This window comes from Bombina bombina, chromosome 1 (assembly GCF_027579735.1).
Source record: "Bombina bombina isolate aBomBom1 chromosome 1, aBomBom1.pri, whole genome shotgun sequence".
Classification (NCBI taxonomy): Eukaryota; Metazoa; Chordata; class Amphibia; order Anura; family Bombinatoridae; genus Bombina; species Bombina bombina.
The window spans coordinates 783,706,923-783,716,787 of NC_069499.1; positions in this window are offsets into that span (position 1 = coordinate 783,706,923).

A 9,865-nucleotide genomic window follows, 5' to 3' on the forward strand; every position below is an offset into this window, starting at 1 on the left:
ATGTCAGTGAGTTTTTTTATCATTGGTTCCTATGTTAAATTTATCAAGCCTTTCAGTCTTATTAAATGTAGGGGATAACTAATACTGACAGATGGGAAAGATTCAGGTATATTTTTTAGGATCCCAATAATAAAGCCAAAAAAGCCCCGTAATGCAGCTCCATGGCCCGTTATTTGCAAATGCTTAGATTATTATCATTACTTTGTATGTCAAATTATTTTAAAATGAAATCAAGCATGCATGCAGAGGTGTTGTAGAAGTGTTACATTCCTAGCATTATACAACTCATTTTAATTTACAGATATTATTTCAAACACATTTTTTTGTTTCAAAAGCATCTGTTTTATTAATCTATAATGAAATGTGATTACGTTATTGCCCCATATTGTGTTGAATCACATCTTGAGAATTTTACATTAATTGTATTTATTTCACAGTTCATTGATAAAGATTTCAAAACATTTTGCATCTTATTATGCTTGTAGGGGACTAAAAGCTTACTCAGACAGTAGATATGTAATTTGTGCAGCAATTTTGTCCTTTTTTTATTAATTTATGGGTGAGTTAGCCTTTACCTATGACACACTAATAGTTCAGGGAATATTAATTAAACAATATGATGTCTAAAATAAATTTACACAGTTGAGTCTTTGCCCTATATAAGAATGAAGGGAAGACATATGAGGAAGTGAGAAAAGAGAGATAAACTCTCTATCCAGTGCTACCAATTCAAATATTAACTATCACCTAGATTTAGAGTTTTGCCGCCAAAGGGGTGCGTTAGCGTACGCGTGTTTTTTTTCTAGCGCTGCTTCAAAACAACGCTGGTATTTAGAGTTCTCTGAAGGGCTGCGTTAGACTCCAAAAAGGGAGCGTAGAGGCATATTTACCGCCACTTCAATACCAGCGTTGCTTACGGTAGTGGCTAGCTGGGAAAACGTGCTCGTGCACAATTCCCCCATAGGAAACAATGGGGCAGTTTGGGCAGAAAAAAAAACCTAACATCTGCAAAAAAGTAGCGTTAAGCTCCTAACGCAGCCCCATTGTTTCCTATGGGGAAACACTTTCTAAGTCTGCACCTAACACCCTAACCTAACACCCCGAGTCTAAACACCCCTAACCTTACACTTATTAACCCCTAATCTGCCGCCCCCGACATCGCAGACACCTGCATTATATTATTAACCCCTAATCTGCCGCTCCGGACACCGCCGCAACCTACGTTATACCTATGTACCCCTAATCTGCTGCCCCTAACATCGCCGACACCTACATAATATTTATTAACCCCTAATCTGCCCCCCCCAATGTCGCCGCTACCTTACCTACACTTATTAACCCCTAATATGCAGACCGGACCTCGCCGCCACTCTAATAAATGTATTAACCCCTAAACAGCTACACTCCCACCTCGCAAACCCTATAATAAATAGTATTAACCGCTAATCTGCCATCCCTAACATCGCCGCCACCTAACTTCAAGTATTAACCCCTAAACTGCTGACCGAACCTCGCCGCTACTATAATAAATGTATTAACCCCTAAAGCTAAGTCTAACTCTAACCCTAACACCCCACTAAGTTAAATATAATTTTATTCTAACAAAATAAATTAACTCTTATTAAATAAAGTATTCCTATTTAAAGCTAAATACTTACCTGTAAAATAAACCCTAATATAGCTACAATATAACGAATAATTATATTGTAGCTATTTTAGGATTTATATTTATTTTACAGGCAACTTTGTATTTATTTTAACTAGGTACAATAGCTATTAAATAGTTATTTACTATTTAATAGCTACCTAGTTAAAATAATTACAAAATTACCTGTAAAATAAATTCTAACCTAAGTTACAATTAAACCTAACACTACACTATCAATAAATTAATTAAATAAATTAACTACAATTACATACAATTAATTAAACTAAACTAAATTAAAAAAACAAACAAACACTAAATTACAAAAAATTTAAAAAAATTACAAGAAGTTTAAACTAATTACACCTAATCTAAGCCCCCTAATAAAATAGCAATGCCCCCCAAAATAAAAAAAAATCCCTACCCTAATCTAAATTAAAAAAGTTAACAGCTCTATTACCTTACCAGCCCTTAAAAGGGCTTTTTGCGGGGCATGTCCTAAAGAAATCAGCTCTTTTGCCTGTAAAAAAACACAATACCACCCCCCAACATTACAACCCACCACCCACATACCCCTACTCTAACCCAAACACCCCTGTTCCGCGCCGGAGGTCTTGAAGATGGAGCCGCTCCTCATTGGATGGATGAAGATAGAAGATGCCGCTTGGATGAAGATGTCTGCCGGTCCGGATGTCCTCTTTTTCCCGGATAGGATGAAGACTTCTGCCACTCCGGATGTCTTCTTTTGGTCCATCGGTGCCCGGTTGGGTGAACACAGATCAAGGGAGGGAGATCTTCAGGGGGGTAATGTTAGGTTTATTTAAGGGGGGTTTAGGTTAGAGTAGGGGTATGTGGGTGGTGGGTTGTAATGTTGGGGGGTGGTATTGTGTTTTTTTACAGGCAAAAGAGCTGATTTCTTTAGGGCATGCCCCACAAAAAGCCCTTTTAAGGGCTGGTAAGGTAATAGAGCTGTTAACTTTTTTAATTTAGATTAGGGTAGGGAATTTTTTTTAATTTTAGGGGGCTTTGTTATTTTATTAGGGGGCTAAGAGTAGGTGTAATTAGCTTAAAATTCTTGTAATCTTTTTTTATTTTTTGTAATTAGTGTTTGTTTTTTTGTAATTTAGTTTAGTTTATTTAATTGTATGTAATTGTAGTTAATTTATTTAATTAATTTATTGATAGTGTAGTGTTAGGTTTAATTGTAACTTAGGTTAGGATTTATTTTACAGGTAATTTTGTAATTATTTTAACTAGGTGGCTATTAAATAGTAAATAACTATTTAATAGCTATTGTACCTAGTTAAAATAAATACAAAGTTGCCTGTAAAATAAATATAAATCCTAAAATAGCTACAATATAATTATTATTTATATTGTAGCTATATTAGGGTTTATTTTACAGGTAAGTATTTAGCTTTAAATAGGAATACTTTATTTATTAAGAGTTAATTTATTTAGTTAGAATAAAATTATATTTAACTTAGGGGGGGTGTTAGGGTTAGGGTTAGACTTAGCTTTAGGGGTTAATACATTTATTATAGTAGCGGCGAGGTCCGGTCAGCAGATTAGGGGTTAATACTTGAAGTTAGGTGGCGGTGATGTTAGGGAGGGCAGATTAGGGGTTAATACTATTTATTATAGGGTTTGTGAGGCGGGAGTGCGGCGGTTTAAGGGTTAATACATTTATTAGAGTGGCGGCGAGGTCCGGTCGGCAGATTAGGGGTTAATAAGTGTAGGCAAGGTAGCGGGCAACGTTGGGGGGCAGATTAGGGGTTAATAAATATTATGTAGGTGTTGGCGATGTTAGGGGCAGCAGATTAGGGGTACATAGGTATAATGTAGGTTGCGACGATGTGCGGTCGGCAGATTAGGGGTTAAAAAATGTATTATAGTGGCGGCGATGTGGGGGGGCCTCAGTTTAGAAGGTACATAGGTAGTTTTTGGGTGTTAGTGTACTTTAGAGCACAATAGTTAAGAGCTTTATGAACCGGCGTTAGCCCAGAAAGCTCTTAACTACTGACTTTTTTCTGCGGATGGAGTCTTGTCTGTAGAGGGTCTAATGCTCACTTCAGCCAAGACTCTAAATACCGGCGTTAGGAAGATCCCATTGAAAAGATAGCATACGCAATTGGAGTAAGGGGATCTGCGGTATGGAAAAGTCGGGGCTTGGAAGTGAGCGTTAGACCCTTTCCTGGCTGACTCTAAATACAAGCGGGCGGTAAAAAGCAGCGTTAGGAGCCCTTAACGCTGCTTTTGATGGCTACCGCAGAACTCTAAATCTAGGCGTATATATATATATATATATATATATATATATATAAAAATAATAAGAAAAAAATAATTTGTGTATTAATCTACTCTTAAAAATGAAGGACTAGATCATGAGTGGCCCGCTAACAGTTATGAGCAAGCGAAAATGGGTTTATCATGTCTGTTTGCACGTGTCAGGTGTATTAGCTCTTGTATTACAAGTTGAAAGTAAAAACGGTTGCTTGAGCATAATTGAAGTTAATGCACTTATGAATAGCGTGACCGTAGAGCTCTGGTTTACTGTTACGCAAAACAACATGTCACAAAACACATAAAAATATATTACACTTATAATAACACTATCTAACAAATATTTAAAAAAAATGACACAAACAAAATATAAGGATGCAAAGATATGAGGTCTCAGGTGTAGAAAAAAAGTCAGAGTAAGGGCTTTAACATAGAGATACTGTACATAAATACATGTCTAAATTAGGTTTATATTTATATGTGTGTACATATGTATTTATATGTTTATTTAAGTATTTATAGACATATAAACACATAAATACATATGTATACAGACATACACACACATATATATATATACTAGAGACCAAGTGGATATACATGCTTGATACGTTGGTGCCAAGGGGAATGTGAAGTAATAAAATTCGGCTGGTGTGACTAACGTGACAATGAAGAAGATCCACATGAATGTTCATTCTAATGGGTACCTCACAGGTTTCTACCAATATTCCAGTGGGCTATGAAGCATATGGGTGGGTAACGCAGGAATCTGTTACCAATGGATCATCATAATTTCTGTGTGATACTATTTAATAGGTTTTTTTTTTGTTTTTTCTTTATTATGTAGTATTTTTTTATTTTCTTTGTTAACTCGGGCAGGCAGTTTTATGGATTAGTAGGGATTGTGTTGTATTATGGTAATACTCATACATGTGCCTTATTTGGGGAGTATTTATTATTGTGCATGAATAACCAGGTTCATTAACAGGCTTTGGATGCTCCCGTGACTTACAACACCATCTCCTAGATATAGGGATATGTATTCCACTATAATCAGATTGCCACGCATTTTTCCAAATTAAGCTGGCTATCCTGCCTTACTGTGTTCCTTTTTACACTGCGATACAATTGGGTGGGTCACGGCACTTTGTTTATCTGTTGCCATGACAACCCGGTACATGTCCACTTTCTCTGATGATGCACGCCGGGGTCGGCGTGTGATGACATCATTTGAGTGGGATGTCATATTGCGATCTATGGTGAGTGTTTGTTATATAAGGCGGGTAGGGGTATATGGGGATCATTGATTTTAGGTTCACATTGGTGAACTATCTGTTTGACATTTGACAAAGGTGTGAGGAGCACACCAAAACGTTATGTTACTTTATATACTGATGGAATAAACGTGAAGTTGTATTATACAAGTCCAGCAAGTGCCTATATATATATATATATATATATATATATATATATATATATATATATATATATATATATATACATATATACATATATATACACACACAGCCTTATGGAGGTAAATAATTGCAATTATTACAATAATTGGCTTTCCAAGCAAGTAAGCCGAGAACGGAGTATATAACTGGCTGTCCACAATAATGTTCAATTATTTCAGTATTTGACCGTTCCCAAAAAAATGCCTGCACTCTCGGCTGCTTCGTCCAAAGTGGGATTATCCTCTTCAAAGAAAAAGATCCTCCCCAATTGGTTACTGAAAAAGATAGAGGGGGGACAAGTGCACAAGAAGGCACTCCTAGTGCAGATCGTTAAGGTGAATTAAATCACTATATGAAGATATACAGATTGCACACTCACGTGATATGACCTCAATTTATATGAGGTATCAGTAGGGAACAGGTGTTAAAGTTGGTCACCGGTCCTTGTAGCTGCTGCTCCAAACTTGTATCCTCCTGTTGGAACTCCCTCAGATAAAACTGCAGGTGCTGCAAACCTTTTAGGGGAATAGCCCAGGAGGTATATAGGGACCAAGTGGAGTCGTTTATAGGTGTAAAAAGTGTTTATTTAAGTATAAAAAAATTAGGTATACACAGACAATATACCAATATAGTAAAAGAACACAGCTGCATTCATATAAAAGTAACCTTAACAATAATAAAATCACTAAAATAAAATCACAGGCAGCAGGTGCTGCAAACCTTTTTGGGCAATAGCCCAGGAGGTATATAGGGAAAAAGTGGAGTCGTTTATAGGTGTAAAAAGTGTTTATTTAAGTATATAAAATTAGGTATACACAGACAATATACCAATATAGTAAAAGAACACAGCTGCATTCATATAAAAGTAACCTTAACAATAATAAAATCACTAAAATAAAATCACAGGCAGCAGTAAAAACGATTCTCTTATATGTTTAGGTTACCTATTTCTGCCCAACAATGGAACCGTTTACTATTGGCTGCTTCATCATGACCTCTGATGAAGCAACCAATAGCACTGCAAAATGCGTCAGGCTCCGCCCCCCGCCACACGCAATACATTACTGTGAATATAGCAGAGCAGGTGACACACAGGATCGCACAGCTAACAGTGCCATCAGTGAGATAAATTAACCTGCATCTGTTTCTACACAGTGTCTACTACACAAGTATTAGCAGCAAAGAGTAAAACGGTTCCATTGTTGGGCAGAAATAGGTAACCTAAACATATAAGAGAATCATTTTTACTGCTGCCTGTGCTTTTATTTCAGTGATTTTATTATTGTTATGGTTACTTTTATATGAATGCAGCTGTGTTCTTTTACTATATTGGTATATTGTCTGTGTATACCTAATTTTATATACTTAAATAAACACTTTTTACACCTATAAACGACTCCACTTTTTCCCTATATACCTCCTGGGCTATTGCCCAAAAAGGTTTGCAGCACCTGCAGTTTTATCTGAGGGAGTTCCAACAGGAGGATACAAGTTTGGAGCAGCAGCTACAAGGACCGGTGACCAACTTTAACACCTGTGCCCTACTGATACCTCATATAAATTGAGGTCATATCATGTGAGTGTGCAATCTGTATATCTTCATATAGTAATTTAATTCACCTTAACGATCTGCACTAGGAGTGCCTTCTTGTGTGCTTGTCCACCCTCTATCTTTTTCAATATATATATATATATATATATATATATATATATATATATATACAGTATATATTTGTGTGTTAAGGGTAAAGTCAGATATCCGAGTAATCCTAGGATTACCCAGGTAAAATCTACATTACCCAAGCGGCTGTGGGTAAAGCCTGATGTACTGTAATTCCCCCATCTACACAATTTTTTTGCCTCTTCCTTGGGGGTTGAAGAGGTGCACGCGCCGAACCTCTGCTCTGGCATTCGCCCCAAGTGAACCTTAGAAAATGAGCTTTACAAGGGGTGCTTCGCCCACCTTGAACCCCCAGGTGGAGGCAAAAAAGATAGTGAAGATGGGGAATTACAGTGCATCGTATATATGTTTGATGCGGTGACTCTGCACTCTTGGGGGATTTAAGATTTTACATCCGGCTTTACCCACAGCTGCTTGGGTAATGTCCGTTTTACCCGGTAAAATTTCTCTCTCTCTCTCTCTCTCTCTCTCTCTCTCTCTCTCTCTCTCTCTCTTTCTCTCTCAAAAAGAGTGCACTCCCATTCAAACAGCATCTACTAGGGTGCAGGTAAATATAAATACAAAATTCAAACCAAGCTTGCACTCACTGCATTTGTGAAAAAAAAGTGCTTTTATTAGCACATCAAAAAACAAGTAATGTTTCGGGGATCAATCACCCCTTCATTAGACCAAGTGAAAAAGTGAACAAAAAAACAAAAGTATATAAATCAGGTGTTAGCCCCTCCCCCCAATCAGAACAAAGCACTTAGAACATGTGACAAATATATTTACAAAAATTACATAACCCATTGTATGTCAATCAGAAAAATAAAAAGTTAAAATACTAATCATTCTCACAATCAAATCAACAGTGAATAGCGTTAATGCTAATAATATAAAAATAATATTGCATAATAGGGACTACACCAGTGCAGACACATATGGCTAGATTTAGAGTTTTGTTGGTAACGACCCGCGTAGCTAACGCTGGCTTTTTTCCCCCCGCACCTTTTAAATACCGCTGGTATTTAGAGTTCACAGAATGGCTGCGTTAGGCTCCAAAAAGGGAGCGTAGAGCATAATTTACCGCCACTGCAACTCTAAATACCAGCAGTGCTTATGGACGCGGCCAGCTTCAAAAACGTGCTCGTGCACGATTCCCCCATAGGAAATAATGGGGCATTTTGAGCTGAAAAAAAACCCTAACACCTGCAAAAAAGCAGCGTTCAGCTCCTAACGCAGCCCCATTGTTTCCTATGGGAAAACACTTCCTATGTCTGCACCTAACACCCTAACATGTACCCCGAGTCTAAACACCCCTAGCCTTACACTTTTTAACCCCTAATCTGCCACCCCCGCTATCGCTGACCCCTGCATATTATTATTAACCCCTAATCTGCCGCTCCGTACACCGCCGCCACCTACGTTATCACTATGTACCCCTAATCTGCTTCCCCTAACACCGCCAATCCCTATATTATATTTATTAACCCCTAATCTGCCCCCCTCAATGTTGCCGCTACCTACCTACACTTATTAACCCCTAATCTGCCGACCGGACCTCGCCGCTACTATAATAAAGTTATTAACCCCTAATCCGCCTCACTCCCGCCTCAATAACCCTATAATAAATAGTATTAACCCCTAATCTGCCCTCCCTAACATCACCGACACCTAACTTCAAGTATTAACCCCTAATCTGCTGACCGGACCTCACCGCTACTCTAATAAATGTATTAACCCCTAAATTTAAGTCTAACCCTAACACTAACACCCCCCTAAGTTAAATATAATTTTATTCTAACGAAATAAATTAACTCTTATTAAAAAAAAATATTCCTATTTAAAGCTAAATACTTACCTGTAAAATAAATCCTAATATAGCTACAATATAAATTATAATTATATTGTAACTATTTTAGGATTAATATTTATTTTACAGGCAACTTTGTATTTATTTTAACCAGGTACAATAGCTATTAAATAGTTAATAACTATTTAATAGCTACCTAGTTAAAATAATTACAAAAGTACCTGTAAAATAAATCCTAACCTAAGTTACAATTAAACCTAACACTACACTATCAATAAATTAATTAAATAAAATACCTACAATTATCTACAATTAAACCTAACACTACACTATCAATAAATTAATTAAATAAAATACCTACAAATAAATACAATTAAATAAACTAACTAAAGTACAAAAAATAAAAAAGAACTAAGTTACAAAAAATAAAAAAATATTTACAAACATTAGAAAAATATTACAACAATTTTAAACTAATTACACCTACTCTACGCCCCCTAATAAAATAACAAAGCCCCCAAAATAAAAAGATGCCCTATCCTATTCTAAAATTAAAATAGAAAAGCTATTTTACCTTACCAGCCCTTAAAAAGGCCTTTTGTGGGGCATGCCCCAAAGAATTCAGCTCTTTTGCCTGAAAAAAAAACATACAATACCCCCCCCCAACATTACAACCCACCACCCACATACCCCTAATCTAACCCAAACCCCCCTTAAATAAACCTAACACTAAGCTCCTGAAGATCTTCCTACCTTATCTTCACCACACCGGGTATCAGCGATCGGTCCAGGCTCTGATGTCTTGATCCAAGCCCAAGCGGGGGGTTGAAGACGTCCATCCTCCGGCTGAAGTCTTGATCCAAGCGGCGGGTGAAGAAGTCCATCTTCAGGCAGAAGTCTTCATCCTATCCGGGCAGAAGAGGAGATCCGGACCGGCAAACATCTTCATCCAAGCGGCATCTTCTATGTTCTTCCATCCGATGACGAGCGGCTCCATCTTCAAGACC